The sequence below is a fragment of the Carcharodon carcharias genome, chromosome 11, assembly GCF_017639515.1.
Source record: "Carcharodon carcharias isolate sCarCar2 chromosome 11, sCarCar2.pri, whole genome shotgun sequence".
Classification (NCBI taxonomy): Eukaryota; Metazoa; Chordata; class Chondrichthyes; order Lamniformes; family Lamnidae; genus Carcharodon; species Carcharodon carcharias.
The window spans coordinates 64507855-64527458 of record NC_054477.1 but is presented as its reverse complement, the minus strand read 5'-3'; positions in this window follow the sequence as shown (position 1 = coordinate 64527458).

Sequence of the window (19604 nt, the reverse complement as noted above, 5' to 3'; positions counted from 1 at the left end):
TCAGAACAAATTAACAGAACCATCTCTGGTCTTCAACCCCAGACCAGTTAAAATAAACAAAACATTTCACAGCAGAAGATCACCTGTAACCAGTCCCTCTTGTGCTCATGGTGCCTTAAACTTACTTTTATGAATGTTACGTCTTGGTGCTTCCCCCTTGCTGGCACGAGCATTGGAGAGTCTGCTGTCTTGTTGGCCTTGATAACCTTGGCGGTCATCCTCTGGCCGGTGGAGCCTGGGCTGGCCCCGCATGGGAGGGAGCGGCCAGTTCCACGGCTGGCATCTCCCCACTTGTCGCAGTTTCATCAGATGCCATGTCACTGGCAGAGGGGTGGAGGAGCTGCTGCCCTCATCAAGAGCTGCCTCACCATGAGAGTCACCACTCTCTCAATGGAGGAGGCAGTGCATTCAGCCATGAGGGTCAACACAGTGCTGTTGGTCCACGTGGACTCCTCCATAATGGAGACCATGTCATGCATATCCTCATGGATCTCCACCAGATCCTCCCGCACATCTTACTGGACATCCAGCATCTGCCACCTAATGGATGACTCCAGAGGTTCATTACCTGCCTTTGACTCAGCATGGTCCTGGTCTCCAGCAGTCCTCCAAATACCAGCACCCCGGGCACTACCTGCTGCCGTCTGTGCCTCAAGCGAGTGTGAAGTGCCCCCACTGCTGTGCATCGACATTCTAGCCAAAGATCTAATGCCCACCAAGGTGATGCTATCTGTGCTGGTACCTGGTTCAGAGGGTGGGTGTGACGCAGGTGCATCTGGACTCTGGCGGTCCTCTGGCGTCAGGGGTCCTGCAATTGGGAGCATGGTGGCAAACCTAAGGGACAACAATGATATATCATTAGTTAAAGTCATCACACTGTAACTGTGCATGCCAGGCACCCTGGTGAGACAATGGAGATCTGCATCATGGTGCCATCGTCTTTCAATGATCAATGGGAATCCAGTTCTGAGGCTCCCATTTATTATGAGACTACACAAGAATGTTTGCACCATCCGAAACTCTTAGCTTTGTGCACCGCACTCTTACCTTCAACTGAGACCCCAGCCTTTCCTCAGCTATTGAGCGAGGCGCATGGAACCTCTACAGTTCCAAAGCATCCAACTCGAATCTGGATAGGATTAGGGGCCTCCCACCTGTCCGTGACCTCTCAGTGTTGTTGTGGATCATCTTCTCCTGAAGGACAGAGGAGCATTGATTAGTCCACTCTCTACCTGCAGCGCTATTGCAGCCAGGCCAACCCTACCTGAAGAACACCTCACAGGACACATCCGAGTCATGGCCCTTGAACCACAAGACACTCAGCCCAAGCAGATGGGGCTCACCCCCTTGGCCAGCTCCAGCATCATTGACAGTTGGCACTCAGACTCTAACACCCCTGAGCTCCACAGGGGGACGGCCACACCTTAACACTTCAACACACTGACCCATGCCAACACAGTACTCACCCTTCCTGAGCGCAACAGATCGTTAAACCTCTTGTGGCACTGGACCCAGGTGCGCCACACAAATCATGGCTGCTGACCAGCTCTGCCACCTCCTCCCAATCTCTTTTTGCGGTGCGGTGCAGTGGCCTCCTCCTTCCATCCCTGGAGACAAGTGTGTCCCTCCTGGCAGCCACCTCCTCCAGGAGGATCATGAGGCACTCATCCGAAAACTGGGGGGATGAGTGCACAGCCAACCTGCCTGGTGTTTGCAGCTGCATTCATATTCACAATTTATCATTCCCTGTTGACAACACCAAAGGTGTCTTTGTCACTGGCAGCCTTCCAGGGCCTGACTGTGCCGGTTTTAAACTGGCCACTGGGTCACCACTGGACCCAGTGGCTGACAGGACCCTCCTCCGCCCACCCCTTCCCAACCATTGGGGAGTCCTTGATCACGCTGGGTGGCCTTAGTTAGCCCACCAGCATGAAATCGCAGTCCGGGTCCGATCGCAGGCAGCAGCAACTTTCCCAGCCATTCTGGGACCCGCTGACTGCACCTGCCAACCAAACCCAAAATTCTAGCCAAAGCTATAATGCTCATTTTAGACCTGATGCAGGCATGATAGGCCAAATGACTTCTTTTCGTGCCAGAACATTCTGTGATAATGTCGGAAAATGTGAAATTGCTCACTTTGACAGGAGGAATAAAAAAGCAGAGTTATTACTTAAGTGGAGAATAGCTGCAGAATTCTGAGGTGCAGAGGGATCTAGGTGTTCTAGTGCCTGAGTCACAAAAGGTTAGTTTGCAGGTACAGCAAGTAATTAAGAAGACTAATGGAATGCTATCCTTTATTTTGAGAGGAATTGTTATGCTTCAGTTATACAGGGCATTGGTGAGACCACATCTCAAATACTGTGTGCAGTTTTGTTCTCCTTATTTAAGGAAGGATGTAAATGCATTAGACGTGGTTCAGAGAAGGTTTACTAGATTGATATCTGGAATGAATGGGTTGCCTCATGAGGATAGGTTGGGCAGGCTGGGCTTGTTTCCACTGGAATTTAGAAGAGTGAGCGCTGACGTGATTGAAGTATATAATATACTGAAGGGTCTTGACAAGGTGGACGTGGAAAGGATGTTTCCCCATGTGGGTAAGTACTGAACTCGGGGGCAATGTTTTAAAATTACGGGTTGCCCTTTTAGGACAGAAATCAGGAGACTTCTTTTCTCTCAGAGGGTTGTGTGATTTTAGAACTCTCTGCCTCAGAAGGTGGAAGTGAGGGTCATTGAACATTTTTAATGCAGAGATAGAGATATTCTTGCTAGGCAGGGGGATCAAAGGTTATCGGGGGTAGATGGGAATGTGGAATTCGAAACACAAACAAATCCGCCATGATCTTATTGAATGGCAGAGCAGGCTCGAGGGGCCGAATGGCCTACTTCTGCTCCTATTTCGTACGTTCCTATGGTGAAGACAGATTTTCATCACATCCTTTTGAGCTGGTTTCAAATAATCCCCAGAGTGACAGCATTATAATTACTGCATTTCCTGTTCTCCTTAGTTACATAGCTTTTACCTTTTATTTCTTAGTAGTTGTCCCAATTTTCTGCTTGCATTTCAGTTCCAAGAGCATGGCAGCACCTTAGGCAACATTTGGACTTCATCAAAAAGCATTTAAAATGTAGTTGCCAAAGATTCTATTCATTCATTTCTTACAGAGCTATAAGCTTCAATAATGTTCTTCTAAATCCAGCTAAGATCTAAAATAAAAAAGTAACAGATGTGATGTTGAGTCTGTCAATTTACCCCTCAGCCAATGTCATGTGATCAGCAATACACATCCAGATTAATAAATCAGAATTTGCCATTGAGTGAATAGATTCTTGTAACAAAGTTTACATCTCAAACAGCAGATGTCAGCTCTGGCATTCTATTACTGCACATAAAGGCATCAACTCTGGCCTGGAAAAACAAATGAGCAACAAAACATAAAGCTAAAGCCAGTAAATACGTAGATGATAATTTTTGACTTCTGCTCATCTGCTTCTCATCTGAAAAATGGCAAACAAAAATCAGGCGGTAACCTTGGCTGCCACTTTGATGCACTTGGCAGCCTGATTCTGTTTTAAAGCAGACGTTTAAGTGCCACCAAGAACTCTCACCCAGGAAGGCTGCTCATATAGAAAATCAGGATTCCAAATTCATGATGCTGGATTGAACATGAGATGGAGGAGTCACTACAGTGGCAGGGAGAGTGCACAACACACCTGCTCCCACCCAGTCCTGTGATATCGCCATGATTAAGCACCGACTGGCAAATTAGCAGCTAACTGGTGTGAGTGCTGACAAATAAATAGAAGGCAGCGGGGTGTCCAGCAGTGATGGGGGCAGGCACTCATCAGGAAATAGATGCTGTCGGATTATTTAAAGGGCCATCAGCAGTGTGCTTGAGGGCAACAGAGGGGCCGCTTTAGAAAGTCTGCTGGCATTGGAGGGACAACCAGTAAATTTCTGCTTTTTGCCTCCCCTGGTCTTTCAGAGGCACCCACCACGACTGTTTATCCAAGTCTCATTCTCTCTTCACTAGTTCTCAGTGAGAAAAGGCAATAACACCACCTTCCTAGAGCAATGGCTGAGAAATGATTCTGATTGGCCCCGTGGATCGATGATGACTCCTTGCATGTCATCTTCCAGACAGTGAGTGAACAGAGGCGGGGGGGTTCTCCTCCCATGGAATAGGAAGAGGAGGCCTCACCTCCAGACTAAGCAAGCTTGGAGGGAGGTGGCAGAGGAGGTCAGTAGCCATAGTGTCATCCAGAGTAGCGGCTGCAGTGCTGCAAGAGGGTGAATAACCTTCCTGGTGCTGCAAGTGAGAGTGATCCCTCAGTGAGACCACACAGCTAGGAGGGTATGCATCTGCTGTGCATAGAGGGTGGTAGGCAGTTGAGTGGACGATTGGAGTCTGTGCAACCAGAATGCCAACTCAAGGAGTCTTGGCACTCTGTCTGGCTTTCAGGGGCTCATAGGTAAGTGTAGGAAAGGTTTTCTGGCACAGGAGGAGCATGGCAATGTAGAGAAGCACCTGAGCTTGTGAGAAACACCCTGGGAGGTTGATCCAGATCTGGATTCAACATTGTCCTATTATATTCACAGGAGAAGAGGACCCCCATCCTCTGTGAGAGGATGATAGAGGCCTACCAAACATGACAGTACTGACAGCAATGGGGGAGGATATCCTGCAGCTGGCCACTCACCCAGAGACAAATCTGTTGGACATGGAGAGGCTAGAGCTAGTGCTGGGGGCTATGAGCATCCAAGGGTCCCCCTCGCAGTATGGAGTGGTAGTGGGGGAGCAGTGAAGGGGTGTGGCTGGGACAGGGGAAGGGATGAGTGTGCCTGTGTGGCAATGGATCACCATTTGGCGTGTGTGATTTGTCAAAGGTCTCAATCTGAGATGCAGTGATTTTGGCACATTCTTCATCTGCAGCCTTGAGTTATACTCATCTTCCTGCTGTCTCCAACAGGTCAGTCATTGGCCACCATCCCCAAGGGATAGGCCTTGACCTCTGGGGAAGAGGAGGGGATCTCAGAATATGTAGTCTCCCATTCTCTCTCTACACCTCAGTGGGTATGCACTCATCAGCCCATATAGGAGCACCAAATGGATTGAGCACTACCAAGTGCCAGGCTAGTTGTTGGAGGTTGTGACAGTCCAGGCCTCTGATGCTCTGTGGAATGTGGGAATCCAGGAAGATGCTGATCCCCAGGCTTATGATGAGCCCCTGGAGTTATCTGTGAGGTGGCAAATGTTGGGCATCCAGTGGGACTTGTATAAAGATCTGGCATAAGCGAATGAAGAAATCATTGTAGACACACATGGATCAGCAGGATGCTCATTCAATTTGTATTTCTGAGTGAGGTGTTGTTCTTAGGCTCTTTATTAAATGAACACCACATTTTATGATCATGCCATTTTTGTGCTACATGATAGTAATAAGGGCAGCAAGCCCAGGGCTGTTGTCAGTTGGCAGAGGAGGTGCAGGGCCTCAAAGTTTCCCTTGCCAAGAAACTTTTCAATACAGGCCCTTGGCACACTGGCAGTGATTTTTCATTTGAGGTTACTATTCATAAGATGGTGGGTCCTTATTGCTGGTGAGGATAGGCCTGCACAACATTACGTGAAGCACGTCATTATCAGGGACCCCTGCATTTTCTTGACACCCACTCTCTGCTGACCCTGATGTGGTGCAGCATGGTGGTCTTCACAGAATCACAGAATTGTTAAGCACTGAAGGAGGCCATTTGACCCATCTTGTCTGCACCGGCTGCCTGAATGAGCAACTCACCTAGTTCCACTCCCCCGCCTTCTCCCCGTAACCCTGACCATTCTTGATTTTGGTCTTGATCCTGATTTCCTCTTCTGAATCATCATTGCGTTCTTCATCTGAGGAACTTGGTGGTCTATGATGTCCTCATCTGTCAGTTTCCTCCCCACTCTGCTGCACCAGTTGTGAAGCGCACAGCAGACTGCCCAATCAGGGAGACCTAAGAGAGCACCTCTGACAGGGTGCCAGCAGATTGGTCCAGACATTGGAATCTCATTTTCAACAGACCAATGATCCTCTCAATAGTGGCTCTGGTGGATGAATGGCTCAGAACACAGATTCCTGAGCCATCTCTTCTGTGGAAATCCCTTGTCGCCAAGAAGCCAACTGTTCAGTTACTCTGGCGTCCCAAAGAGCTATGGCACCTGGGAGTGCCTGAGGATATAGGTGTCATAGTTACTCCCAGGTATCACACACACAACTACAGGATCCACAGTAGTGGTTGCAGAAAATTTGCACATCAAGGGAGTGAAAACCCTTTCAGTTGACAAATGCCCCTAGCTGGCCCACAGGTACCTTGATGGCCACATGTGTACATCGATTACCCCTTCCATTTTGGGGAATCCAGCGATGACCCCAAAGCCTCCAACTCTCTCAGCCTGGCTCCCCTCATCAGTGCTGAATCTGATATAGTTCTTCACTCTCCTGAACACTGCATCTGTGAGACATTTAATGCAATGATGGGCTGCTGACTGGGAAATGATGCAGAAAGCTCCCACTGATCTTTGAAAGGATCCCATGGCATAGAAACTCAAGACCACGGTGACCTTAAGAACAATAGGCATTGGATGGCCACCCACTCAATTTGAACTTGATACACCTGCCAGCATCTCGCAAAGGCACATGACTGCCTTCCTGGAGAAGTGCAGTCACCTAAGACTCTGGCGGCAAGCTGCTGTTACCTCTGACCAGCTACCCTTTCTCTTCCTCCTCCTCCTTCTTTCCTACTTGCTTGGGAATCCTCCACCAGAATGTACTATTCCCATGGCTCCAGCTTTCTCAGACTCCTCAGTCAGCCTCCCCTGTAAGTGTCCCTCTGTGGCTGAATGCCCCCTTATATCTGACTCCTTTCCTAAAAGATGGCTTCAGTGGCTTTCCTTAGAAAAAGTGCCCAACGTTATCTAAAACCACTTCCCTCACCTCTCAAGCAGCCTCAACTGGTGCCTCCAACTCCTCATGTTCAGCTCCTCAGTAGTCCTTGCATCATAGCTGTGTGCTGCTCAGATGAACCTTCCAATCCCACCTTCACCATCCCCTCCGCCCACTTCCCCAACTCTATGCAGCCTGTACAACCAACATTAAATTGCAAAGGGAACAATAAAATTGGAGTCTAGTGCTAATTCAGTTGCCTCAACAGGCACTAACTTGGCCTTTATTAGAAGGTGAATGAGCTTCCAAAGTTGAGCCCCACTCAACTTTCTTTCAAATGCAAACCAATGTCATGGCTTCAGTAACCGGACCCAACATCATGATGCCTGATTTACAGAGCATGTGCTGTGCAGGCTAGGCACAATTGTGCCAGGTGCTGGGCAGCCTAAACAAGTAAAGGGCCCATTAAAGGTGACTCCAAAAAACCCATTGAGCAGAATTCTCCGTGCCCGCTGGCATCAAGTGTGTTTGGCGGCGTGAGTGGACAATGTGGCGAGAAGGCCAAAAATCGGTTTTACGATGTTATGAAACCAGTTTGTAAGCACCTGCTCTGTCTGTTGATGGCGGGCATGCGTTTCCCCCCATCGGACATCGGAAACCTCGCTGTAATACATCTGCGTATCATTATAAGGCCAGCCCGCTTGAATCATCCTGCACGCTGGATCATCTGAGCATGTCAGCGGGAAAACACATCAGTGCAGAACATGTCTTGACAAGTATGATGTGCAGAAGTCGGGACTTACCTACCAGGGCCATGGTCACATTGCAGACATCGAGCAGAAGATGCTGCAGCCCGACTGCAACAGCACACTGGAGGAAGGTCCATAGCATGGCTCTGATGCGAAGTAGCTCATGGAAGGTGGAAAGTCACCATTGAGGGTCTTGTGTGTTGGGGGTGGTGGGGTGGGAGGGGGGAACAAAGGTGTTGGGGGTGAGTGAAGGTGTTGGGGTGGTGAGGTTGGGGGGGGGGTGGGAAGGAGTACAGGGGGAGGAAGGGGTAACTGGGGAGAAGATGGCAACTGGAGAGGTAAATGTAAGGGGGGAGAGAAGGCATTCAGAGGGGGAACAGAGTCCAAGGGGAGGAAGGAGTCTAGAGAGCAGAAGTAGCCCGGGGGAGGAAGGAGTCCGAGGGGGAGGAGGGAATCAGGATGGGGGAAGAACTAAGGTAGGGGGGAAGACCGGGGTCGGGGAAGGAGTTCCAAGGTGGTGCAGAGAGTCCATGTGTGGGGGAAGGAGTTTCAAGAGGGGAAGGAAAACAAAGAGGGGAAGGAGTTGCAAGGGGAGGAAAGAGTTTCAAGAGGGGAAGGAGTCCGGAGCTGGGCATTTCAGGTGAACACGTAAGGGAGGGGTCTTTTGAGCCCATGACTGCCTCTTGGGGAGTGAGCTGAGAGTTGGTGTGGTAGGAAGGAATGGTGAGAATGAGTGAAGGCAGAGTGAGGCGGTAGGTTGGGAGGGTGAGTGCGCAATGGTATCGTTAGAAGGGTCGGCGAGGGTGGTTGGTGGGGACTTAGAGGCAGACGCTAACCCTGGGGGTGGGAAGGAGGAGGTCAGGAAGGGAATGTGGATGGGGGTGGGTTTTTTGGGAAGGAAGGGAACGTGCACATTCACCTGGACATCCCCAAAAGAAAAGCGTTGTGGCTGGTAGGTGATGGTGGGAAGGTGGAAGGTGATGACAAGGGGCGTCAATAGTGATGGGGGAAAGAAAAAGGGTGACTGGGGGAGAGGAAAAGATGGGGAATCTGAAGAAAAATGTTGGACGCACCATGCTTGCTAAACCGAAAGTCAAACGAAAGTCGTGGTGGCTGAGAACAGGTGCTGCATGAGAGTGTGATCATTGGGTTGCCGGTGATGCAGATCAGCTCAGTTGGACAACTGAAAGTGAATCCCAGCAGGCAGCACTGAAAATGCTCAGGACATTGAGATGAGTGTGATACATGAAGGATCCACGTGCGTGGGAGAGTGTTTGGACGAGGCTCCGAAAGGCCCTGCCACACACACACTTCTCCCTTCAGAATTACTGGTGGGCCAGCTGAATGCATCTGAACTGCTGGATGATGGGGGGGTGGTGCATGCAGTGGGAAAACTTGTGAAGCCTGTCAATGAAGCAAAAGTGAATATATTTTCAGATTGGAAATGATGGAATGTTTTCACCCATACAAACAACTGTGATCAGAATATCTTAACTTTTGAACGCCTTAGACTTCTATGTGCTGCCGTGACATCTGCAGCAGGGGTGGAGACATCCTGTGTAATGATTGGCCCTGTTACCTTTGATGAGTTTGGTGTGGATCTTCTGGAGAGCCGAGGCCTTGGGGGCCCCGGCTTGCTTTGACTGACCTCCTGTAAGACAGCTGCTCCCTCTGCGGTGACAGAGGACAAGGTTGAGAGGGATCACAGGCAAAGGAGACTCAGAGGGAGAGGACAGCCTCTCAGATTCCTGGGGAAGACCCAGGGGTATTCAGCTGCTGCTCCTTGTCCCTTCAGGCACCCAAGGGCCCCAGCCTGACTCATTGAGGGGAAGGAGCACCTGTGGGGAAATCAAGGCACCCTGTTTTCCTCTCGTGTTGCCACTGCAGGAGCTCACCCATGGCTACTACAATGGAGTGCAGATCTACTCGCATCTCTGCTTCTGCTGGACTAAAGTCTCCATGATGTCTGCCATCCTCACCATAGAGACATCTTTACCCACACACATTGGCACCACTTCATCAGAAAGCAGGCGGACACACTCCTCTGACTCGTGTGCCACTCTGAGGGCTTCCAACAGCTCTGCGTGATGTTCCCCCACCTTCTGCTGACTCACCACAATGAATTGGAAGACTGAATCCAGAGGCTGGTCATCTGACTCAGACCTCACAGAAGCCTTTTCCACAGCAGTCCTCCGAGTGCCAGGGAGCTCTGCACAACTTGCTTCCTCCTGCTGCGGACCTATGTCCGTGCGGTGACCACCAGATTGTGAACCCAAGCCTGCTCTTGATCTATCTCCCACCAAGGTATGTGTCTCGGCGGTGGTGGAGGGTGTGGATAAGCGCTGTGATGGGGCTTCTAGGCTGTTTATTTCCAGTTCTTCAATGGAGGAGGCATCCTCTTGGCTGGAGGTGAGGACGTAAATGGAGCTGAGGGACTGGCTAAGTTAGGATGTCAGTTGCTTGGCAGAGCTCCCTGTGAATCAAAGTAGAGATAATTAGTGCATGGCAGCACAGTCAAAAGCAGGAGAGAGTGCACTCTCAGTTGCGTTGAGAGAGGGATGATGTGGTGCAGCATCCTCACGTGAGTATTCAACGCCAACCTCACTGTCACCGCAGGCACGATCCATATCTTCACCAGTGAGCATGATGGCACACTCCTCAAAGTGGGTGACAGGCCTAATGTGGGGCTCTCCACCCCCAGGCTGGGTCCTCTCCATGCTATTGTGAGCCAGCTTCTCATGCATGAAAACAGATGGAAACAGTGTGAGCAGGACACAATACATGGCACTGCATGAAATGTTTTTGTGGTGATCAGAGCCATTTGTAGGACGAGGACGTGAGCTCAAGAGCTTATAAGCCTGAGGAAGATATGAGAATGTGTGTGGGACTTACTGGTGGTGCCCCTTGAGGTGTGAAATCCCTGAGCATATGTGATGGGTTTGTGAGTGTGTGAGTTGAGAGTGATGGTAACTTGCCCTAGTGGAATGGATGAGGTCATTCATCCTGTTACGGCACTGGGTGGTTATCCTCTTTTGCAGAACATTGGCACCGACCACCGCTGCCACTGCCTCCCATGCTGGATTGGTGAACATTGCTTGCTGGTCTTTGCCCAATGCTGCATTAGAGGCCATCATGGCCAGCGTCCAAAAGGTTCTCGAGGGATGTCTCATTAAACCAGAGGGCTGCAGTCTTCTTGTGTTTTGGGGCTATGTCTTCCTTGCAGCAGTCCTGGTCTTGAAGCACTGCACTTTAAATATGGCGCCTAGCATGATGAAGTGGCGAGGTGATGGCGTGGCGGGCAAATGAGAGCTCGACAGCCATCAAAATGTCATGTTTCCCATGAATGCATAATTAATAAGGCGGGATTGGGATACGGCATGAAAAGCCGCCATTGCGGCCAGTGGGTAATACATTCTTTTTCCCGCCCGCTACCGCAGTTAGTGCAAATCTGGGATTGTTCCACCCATTGGAAAATTTTATGAGGCCTGGAGAAGAAGTTGTGCTTCTCTGGGCCTCATAAAATGACAACAGTGCACTGCCTGTCCATTCTTCCCACTTTTGGGATTAGCTCCCCTTTATTAATAGACCCTGACTATTTCCTGTCTTTCAAAACTGGAAAACTGCAGTTTGAAGTGCTCATTTGGTGCATGCAGTTGAAATGGGCCTTGAATCTGAAAATGGTCTGGCCCTCCTGACAGTGGTTGAAGCAGCACTGCAGAGATGATATCTCCTTATCCTCATTTTGGGAGAATGTTTAAAATTAGCTGCATAAATTCTAATTATCACTATGATTTGGATTATGATGAAAACACAAACAGAAAAAGATCTGGAGCAAAAACTTAAAATGTAATTATCCACAATGTTTTTTTACATTTAATTTAAAAGCATTCCTCAAAATAACATCAAAGCGGGATTTAATTGAAATGAGATAGTTAAGCGCATGGAAGTAGTTACTGACTTTCAGACTGTGATATGTCAATCAGTTTTGAGACCATGGTTTGGAAAAACGTACCTTTTGTAGTATCTGGAGTTATAATGGAACCAACAAACTCAAAACAGTGTGAGACAGCAATCTAGGATTGGTATTCTCCTCCTGAGTTATACTGCATTAGTCAAAATTCAAATCAAGTTTTTGAAAATAACAGTATAACTGCAGCTTTAATTGGAAATCTTATTCCTATTTTAATGAAGTGAATGGACTAACAGTTAAGAACTCCAATTTAAACCGTTTCCAGACAAAAGATGACGCCAAAGAACAAGATAGAGAATTCAGGAGACACTGTCAACATCACATGGCTGTGGGGAGTCTGCAGCATGAAGTTTAATGATATCGATTTAACTGAATTATCAAGAAAATTCAAAAACCTGCTGTAGGCTGCCTTTAAGATGGCAAAATGTTTCAAGAAGCTTCACTGGTGCGTAAATGTAAGAAACACAATATCAAGATAATGATGGAGATATTAGCATGATCAAAGAAATGTGTTTTGACGAAGGCCTTACATGAAGAGAGGGCTGTGGAGAATTAGAGAAATATAGGGAGGAAAACCCATTGCATGGACCTAGGTAACTGAAGATATGGCTGCCAACGATGGGGCAAAAGGGGGAGGGACAATTATCAGGGAATAGAGAGTTTGTTGAGTAGATTGTACAACCAGTGGAAGTTCGAGATAGGGATGGGATGAGGACGTGATGGGATTTAAACCCAAGAATAATAATTTTAAAGTGGAATCATTGGGGAACCAGAAGCCAACATGGGAATGATGAATGAGCAGGACATGGCACACAATAGGATTAGGGCGGCACAGTTTGAATGAATGAAAATTTACAGAGGGTGGCGAAAGGGAGACCAGCCATGAAAGCAGTGCAATGGTTAACAAGGACATGGATGAGGAAGTCAGCAGCAAATGGGCTGAGGCAGGAGCATTGGTTAGTGATGTTACAGAGGTGGATGGTTTTGTTATGTCGGGCAAGGTATGAAAAGCCAACTAGAGCTTCCTTTAATGCACTGTTTAAAGTATATCTTATCATGTATATCTGTTATAGAGTTGATTTTCCAGGCAACCTGTCATGGTAGAAGCATTGAACTCTATTTACAAGGTAGCAGCAGCAAATACATGTGTGAATCAAATTCTATAATTAAAGAAGCACTCTCTCCTAAAGGTTCCCCATTTAGCAAACTGATTGGTTTACACAAATCATGTGACTTTACAACACAGGATTTTCTTAAAGCTGCAATCTTACACTTATCAAAACTATAATGATTAATTCCTTCCCCTTTAACTTTTCTGCACATTTTCTATTTACAAGGGTATTTATCTCATGACAATACAATATTTACAACAGGTCATGATGTTACAAGCTCAGTCTTTCAGGTAGTTTCCTGCTCCATGTGGAACGTCGTAGATCCACGACTTCCAATTCTTTGGCAGGAACCACATTAACATCAGGTACCTCATTAGGCACAGGCAGTTCAGTGTCATCAACTCCAACAAAGACATCAGGCATGTCTATACTTGGCTGAGCAACTTCAACGGGAACCACAGGTTCATCAATCGTTACATGTCAAAGGTCGTTTTGTTGGAGTATCTCTCTTCTTCTTAAATGATCCACATGTTTACGGATATTCCAGTTCCACCGCCATGTGGTACAACAATGACCCGATCACGGAGCTTACTTTACCAGGTAACCGCTTCGGTCCTCCACCAAATTTCCTTATATAAACTGCTTCTCCAACAGTGAACTGTCGCCCATGAATATGCAAATCATGAGTCGCTTTTTGGCTCCCTTGACTTTTCCCCACTTTCCCCTCCAAATTGGGCAGTATGAGGCTTAGTCATGTTCGAAGATGGTGCCTCATCAGTAATTCTGCAGGTGTTGCTTGTGTCACAGCATGGTGGAGTTGTTCTGTAGTGAAATAGGAAACAAGCAAGTTTAGTTTCTAACGAGTCACCTGTTAACTTTTTCATTCCTGCCTTAAAAGTTTGTACTGCTCTTTCCACCAGTCCTTTAGATGATGGATGGTATGGTGCAGTCTTCACATAGTTGATACCATTGAGGTTGACAATTCGTTGAAATTCAGCACTCGTAGGCGCAGTAACATTATCTGAGACGATTACCTCGGGCAATCCATGAGTCGTGAAGCTTTGGCGTAGTTTTTCTATAGTAGCATCTGACGTTGGCGTCTTTACCTTATAAATGTCTAACCACTTGGAATGATCATCATGGTTCCAAGGAGAGTGTGCAGCATGCAGCTTAATGATCTTGATCTAGCTGAATTATCAGGAAAATACAAAAGCCTGCTGTAAGCAGGTTCCAAGGTTCCAAGGAAAGGGCCGACGTAATCTGTGTACAACTTCCCCCAGAGTCTACCAGGCCACTCCCATGGGTGTAATGGGGCTGCCACTGACAACTTTTGTTGCTGTTGACATTGCACACAGTGCTTTACCACCTTTTCAATATTGCTGTCCCTCCCCAGCCACCAAAGATAACTTTGTGTTATTATCTTTATTCATGAGCTCCTTGGATGGGCATTGTGTAGCCCTACTAAGAGTGGTTCCCTTCCTTGTGAAGGAACTACTACTTGAGCATCCCAGAATAGAATACCATTTTGACTGTTCATCTCGTGCCTTCAGTTGAAAAATGGCTTCAATTCATCAGAGACTAATTCCTGGCACTAGCCACATAACACTTGGTCTCTCACTCAAGACTTGGACTGAATCATGATTCGTCGAGTTTCTTAGCTGCCTGGCACAGGCTGGTGAAGAATCCAGGAAATTCATCACTAATATGGGCTCTTGGGGACTTGGGGCATGGCCATTGTTCTCTTGCAAAGGAAGGCAACTTGGGGCATCAGCATTTGCTATACGAATCCCTGGTCTACGTACAAAGATGTATTCATATGCTGCAAAAAAATTAGGGCCCATCTTTGTATTCATGCAGAAGCTATGGGAGGTATAGCCTTTACCTCGCTAAACAGACCCAAAAGTGGTCTGTAGCCTGACACTATCGTGAAATATGGCCCATGCACGTATTGGTGGAATTTTTTTACACCAAAAATAATTGACAGACCTTCTGTTTCGACCTGCATATATCCTTTCTCAGCTGTGGTAAGTGTCCTGGACACATTGCTACTCGGTCTCTCCGTACCGTCATCCATCTTGTGAGATAGTACCGCTCCCATTCCATAGGGGGACGCATTGCAGGTTAGTACCAATTCCCTTGTAGGGTCATAATGCACTAACAAACCTGAAGAGTGCAAAAGCTGTTTTACTTTCATGAAGGCTTCTTCTTGGGGTGACTCCCAAACCCAACGCTGGTTTCTCTTTGGCAGTGAATGTCGAGGGGCTAGAACAGTTGATAAATTTGGTAGAAATCACCCATATTAATTTACCATTTCTAAAAATTATTTAAATTCAGAGGTGTTCTTGGGTGCAGGTGTCCCTCTGTTTGCTTTAACCTTCTCTTCAACCGGGTGCAAACCTTGGGCATCTACCCGGTGGCCCAAATAAATAACTTCATTTGCCTGAAAAGTGCATTTTTCCTTCTTTAGGCACACTCCTGCTTCTAAAAATCATTTCAGGACTTCCTCTAGATTAGACAAGTGTTCCTTTTCTGTGAATCCAGTTATCAGTACATTGTCCAGGTAGACGACAGTTTGAGGTAGTCCTTTTAACAAGCTCTCCATTGTCCTCTAAAAAATGGCACAGGCCAAGGATTCACCGATAGGCAGGCATGTTTATTGGTATAATCCTTTGTGGGCGTTTATGGTCACAAATTCTTGGGAGGCATCATCCAGCTCCAGTTGCTGATATGCATAACTCATATCAAGCTTTGTATTGTTGTCCCTCCTGCTAGTTTGGCATAGCGGTCTTCAGTCTTGGGAGTCAGTTACCTGTCCAGTTTGGCTGCTTTGTTGACTGTTAGTTTATAGACCCCACAGATCCGGATGGTCTGGCCTGCTTTAAGGACAGGGACTATGGGTGCTGCCCATTTTGAGAACTGAACCGCTTTTATGACACCCAGCCTCTCTGGCCAGTTCAGCTCAGCAGCAACCTTCTCTCTCAGGCCGTATGGCACCGGTCTTGCTTTCAAGAAGTGAGGTGTCACTTCTGGGTCCACCTAAACCTTGGCCTGTAGGCCTTGGATTTTTCCCAGTTCACCCTTGAAAAAGGTGTCATTTTTTTTAGCAGCTCTGGCAGTCCAGCTGCTCACAACTGGAAGATTTCGGACCAGCTTAATTTAATCTCTTTCAACCAATCACGACCTAGAAGGTTTGGCCCTTCGCCTTCTACCAACTTCACGGGTAGCTGAGTAGATTGGTATTCTTAATGAACAGTTACTCTGGTGATATCTTTTACCTGGATTTCTTCGCCTGTGTACATTTTCAATTTGGCAGATGTTTGTTCCAAATTTAATTGTTGATCACCTTTACTTAAATATCTGAAAGTGTGCTCTCATATTACAGTGGTAGAAGCACCCGTGTCTACTTCCATTTTTAAGGGCTTGCAATTCACTTGCAATGTGATAGTAATTGGCTCTGTCTTCCCAACTTTCATATTGAATAAATGTCAGAATTGGTTGTTTCTGGCTCTTCACCACTATAGACTTCATTGGACTTCGTTGTTTGGAAAACTGTTAAAATCTTGTTTTGCAATGTTTCAATATGTGTCCACTTCTGTGACAAAAATAAAACTCTACCTTTTTAAATTGCCATTCGTTAGGAGTATGATTGTTTCCGGGTCAATAAAAATTAGTTTTCAACTTTGCTGCTAAGCTGTTTCCTCTAGGTTTTCAGTTAGCGAGGGCTTTTTGCTGCTTCACGGCAGGAGTCGTGGGTTTTTGCACCAATTTCAGCTGACCATTCCTGTCTAACTAGGAGAACAATGCCATTTTGTGCCCCTTGAATCGCTTGTGAATCCCTTACGGTGCTTTCCATCGCAAGCACTATTTCTAACGCTTTCTTAAAACAAGATCCACTTCTGCTAGCAATCTTCACTGAATAGCATCCTCCTGCATGCCATAGATCAAAAGATCCCTGACTATGTCATTCAGGGTTTCACCAAGTCATAGTATTCCATTAGTTGCTTTAATTTTGCCATGTAGGAGCAATGGTCTCTCCCAGGGCTCTATTCTGTGAACCTGAGCCTCTGCATTGTGACTGAGGGCTTGGGCTGGAAATGTCTCTTAATGAGGTCTATTAATTCACTGAAAGTCTTCAAATCTGGGGTACTGGGAGCTATCAAGCCTCAGATTAAACTGTAGGTTTTGCTCCCACAAATACTCAGGGGAATCACTCTCTTTTCCTCCCCCGTGATTTTGTTGGCTTGAAAGTAGAATGCAAGATGTCCTATATATTGTGACCAGTCATCTGTGGCTGATTCAAAGGGATTGATCCTGCCAAACTGTGGCATCTTGGATGAGTATATCTTCCTTTCTTTTTAATTAACTTAGATTCTCACAACCGCTGGGAGAGGGACAATTCTGTATCTGATTTATCCTCATCAACAGTTTGTTATAGAGTTGATTTTCCAGGCAATCTTTCTTGGTGGAAACATTGAACGTTATTTACAAGGTAGCAGCAGCAACTGCATGTGTGCATCAAACTCTATAACTAAAGAAGCACTTTCTCCTAGAGGTTTCCCACATTGCAAACTGGTTTACACAGACCATGTGATCTTGCAACACAGGGTTAATCTTAAGACTACAGTCCTACGTTTATCAAAACTATAATTACTACAATGCCCTCCTTCTCAGTCACTTAAAGCATATTAATACACTGAAATTATTAGCTTGAGGGAGGAGTCAAAACTCAATATTTTCTAATGTGTAGGATTGGGGATTTGAGGTGGATCCTAGTTGTGCTGTGTTTCTGTGTCAAAAGTGCAACATCAAAAAAATCATCACTGTTATGGTCTTCAGGCTCCCATAAGTTCGAAATAATCACACTTTTAGACTCAAAATGCTGGAACTTCAAGCATATTTCTTGCTGCTCTCCATTTGGCTAGTGGATTGATACATTGTTGTTCAGCACCTGACTAAATGTGGCAAACTGGTGACCTAGATTCTCAAAACAATTGCCTTATTACCTTTTGGATAATATAGCAATGTAATATCCTTTTCTTTTAAAGAAATATAATATCAATATAACTGTTTGAATCACTAATGTTTTTATTTCTAAACAAAAGATTAACGAGCAACTTTTATAAATAAACTGAACAGCTTAAAAGTCTTTTTAGCTCTTTTTACCTCAAAAAAAATTTTCACGGCACTGCTTAGGTGGCAGGATGTTGTGCCTCCATCTGGTAGATTTGGCATTCATCACTTACTGGTAAATTGGCATACTGCACAGGCGATGTTCTGCATGTTGCTCCTTGATGCAGGAATTGTGCTTGATCTCACTAATGTAGTGTCACTTGCTGGGGATGTTGTTGATGTTGCACCGTTTGTTGATGTTGCTTTTGATGTCGTTTCACCGGTTAGTGATGTTGTGGTGTTTTTGGTGATCCTTTTGCTTTTTCAACTCAGGTGCATGTTGAATATGGACTCTATTCCTTATCATTTGCTTCAGGTTTCAGTCTCGATGAGGTATGACCTTGGAGTCTTTGCTGGGTACCAGGCTTTCATGATTAGATCCTGCAAGTGTACACTTTGTTCTTTCAACAACTCGGACAGGGATTTAGTAAAGTTTAAGTCTTCCTTTGTCCCTCAGTGTTTCATGAGCATTCTCTTGACTTTCTGGACATGTCTTCCTATAAAATCGAGTTCCCTTGCGTAATGAAGTAACCATGGTGAACCAGTACTGTTCATTAAATTTTTGAAATTCTCTAGAAATGAATTGGATTCCATTGTTGCATATTATTTTTTCAGGAAACAGTGAACAGAACTTGTACAACTGAGATGATTGTTACAGCTCTCAAATCTTTCACCTTATGAATAAAAGGAAATTTTGAGTAGCATTCTGCAGGCTGAGATACCATTCTTGATTTTGTGTGAATAAATCAGCCCCTACTTCTCATGGTCTGGGTGGTACTTCAGTAGCTATCATCTCTCTGCTGTGTATTTCTATATTCCTGGCATACATTGCATGTAGATGCCATTCTTTTGATGTATTTGTAGATGTCTATCCAGTACCACAGCTTATCTGGCTCTGAGCTTACACTTCTCCATTTCCATGTGGCCTTCATGTATCTTCTGAAAATGTTCACTCTGCATTGCTTATGGCTTGATTATCCTGGATCCGGTCACCTTCTGGTGAGCTGTCATCTTTGATAGACCAATACTGTCTATTGCTGGCTGTATTTGCTGTATCTTATCCCTGAATCACTTGCTGAGAGAGCAGTTGTAACTTCTAGTCTTTGCTAGTCTCATCTCTAAGTTGACTCAGTTTCAGTGTTCACAATGGGGTAGATATTTACACCTAGATCTTTTATCTCTTGTTTCTCATGTGATGACAACTGAGATAGGGCATCTGCTGTAACGATTTCTCTTCCTGGCTTGTATTTTAGAGTAAAACCATAACTCTGAAGTCTCAAGAATAACCTCTATAGTCTTGCTGGTGCTCTACACAAATTTTTCTTGTAGATTTACTCCAGTGGATGATGATCACTCTCCCATAGGGATACATATGGAATTTCTTACATCCGTACTCCACTGCCAAAAGCTCTCTTTCTATGTTGGCATATCTGGTAACCGCTAGTGTTAGAACTTCGGCTGTGAATGCTATTGGTTTTCCCTCTTGTACCAAGGCAGCTCACAGTCATTTTGTGGAAACATCTACTTGCAGAGTGACAGGTTTCTCTTTCTTGTTGTCTGACAGACTTGTCTCCATGCATACTATTGATACTCCTCTCTTGTGATTCTGACCACTAGTACTCAACATCTTCTCTTATCAGCCCTCGGTATGTTATTGCGCATTCTGACATGTGAGGTATAAACAAA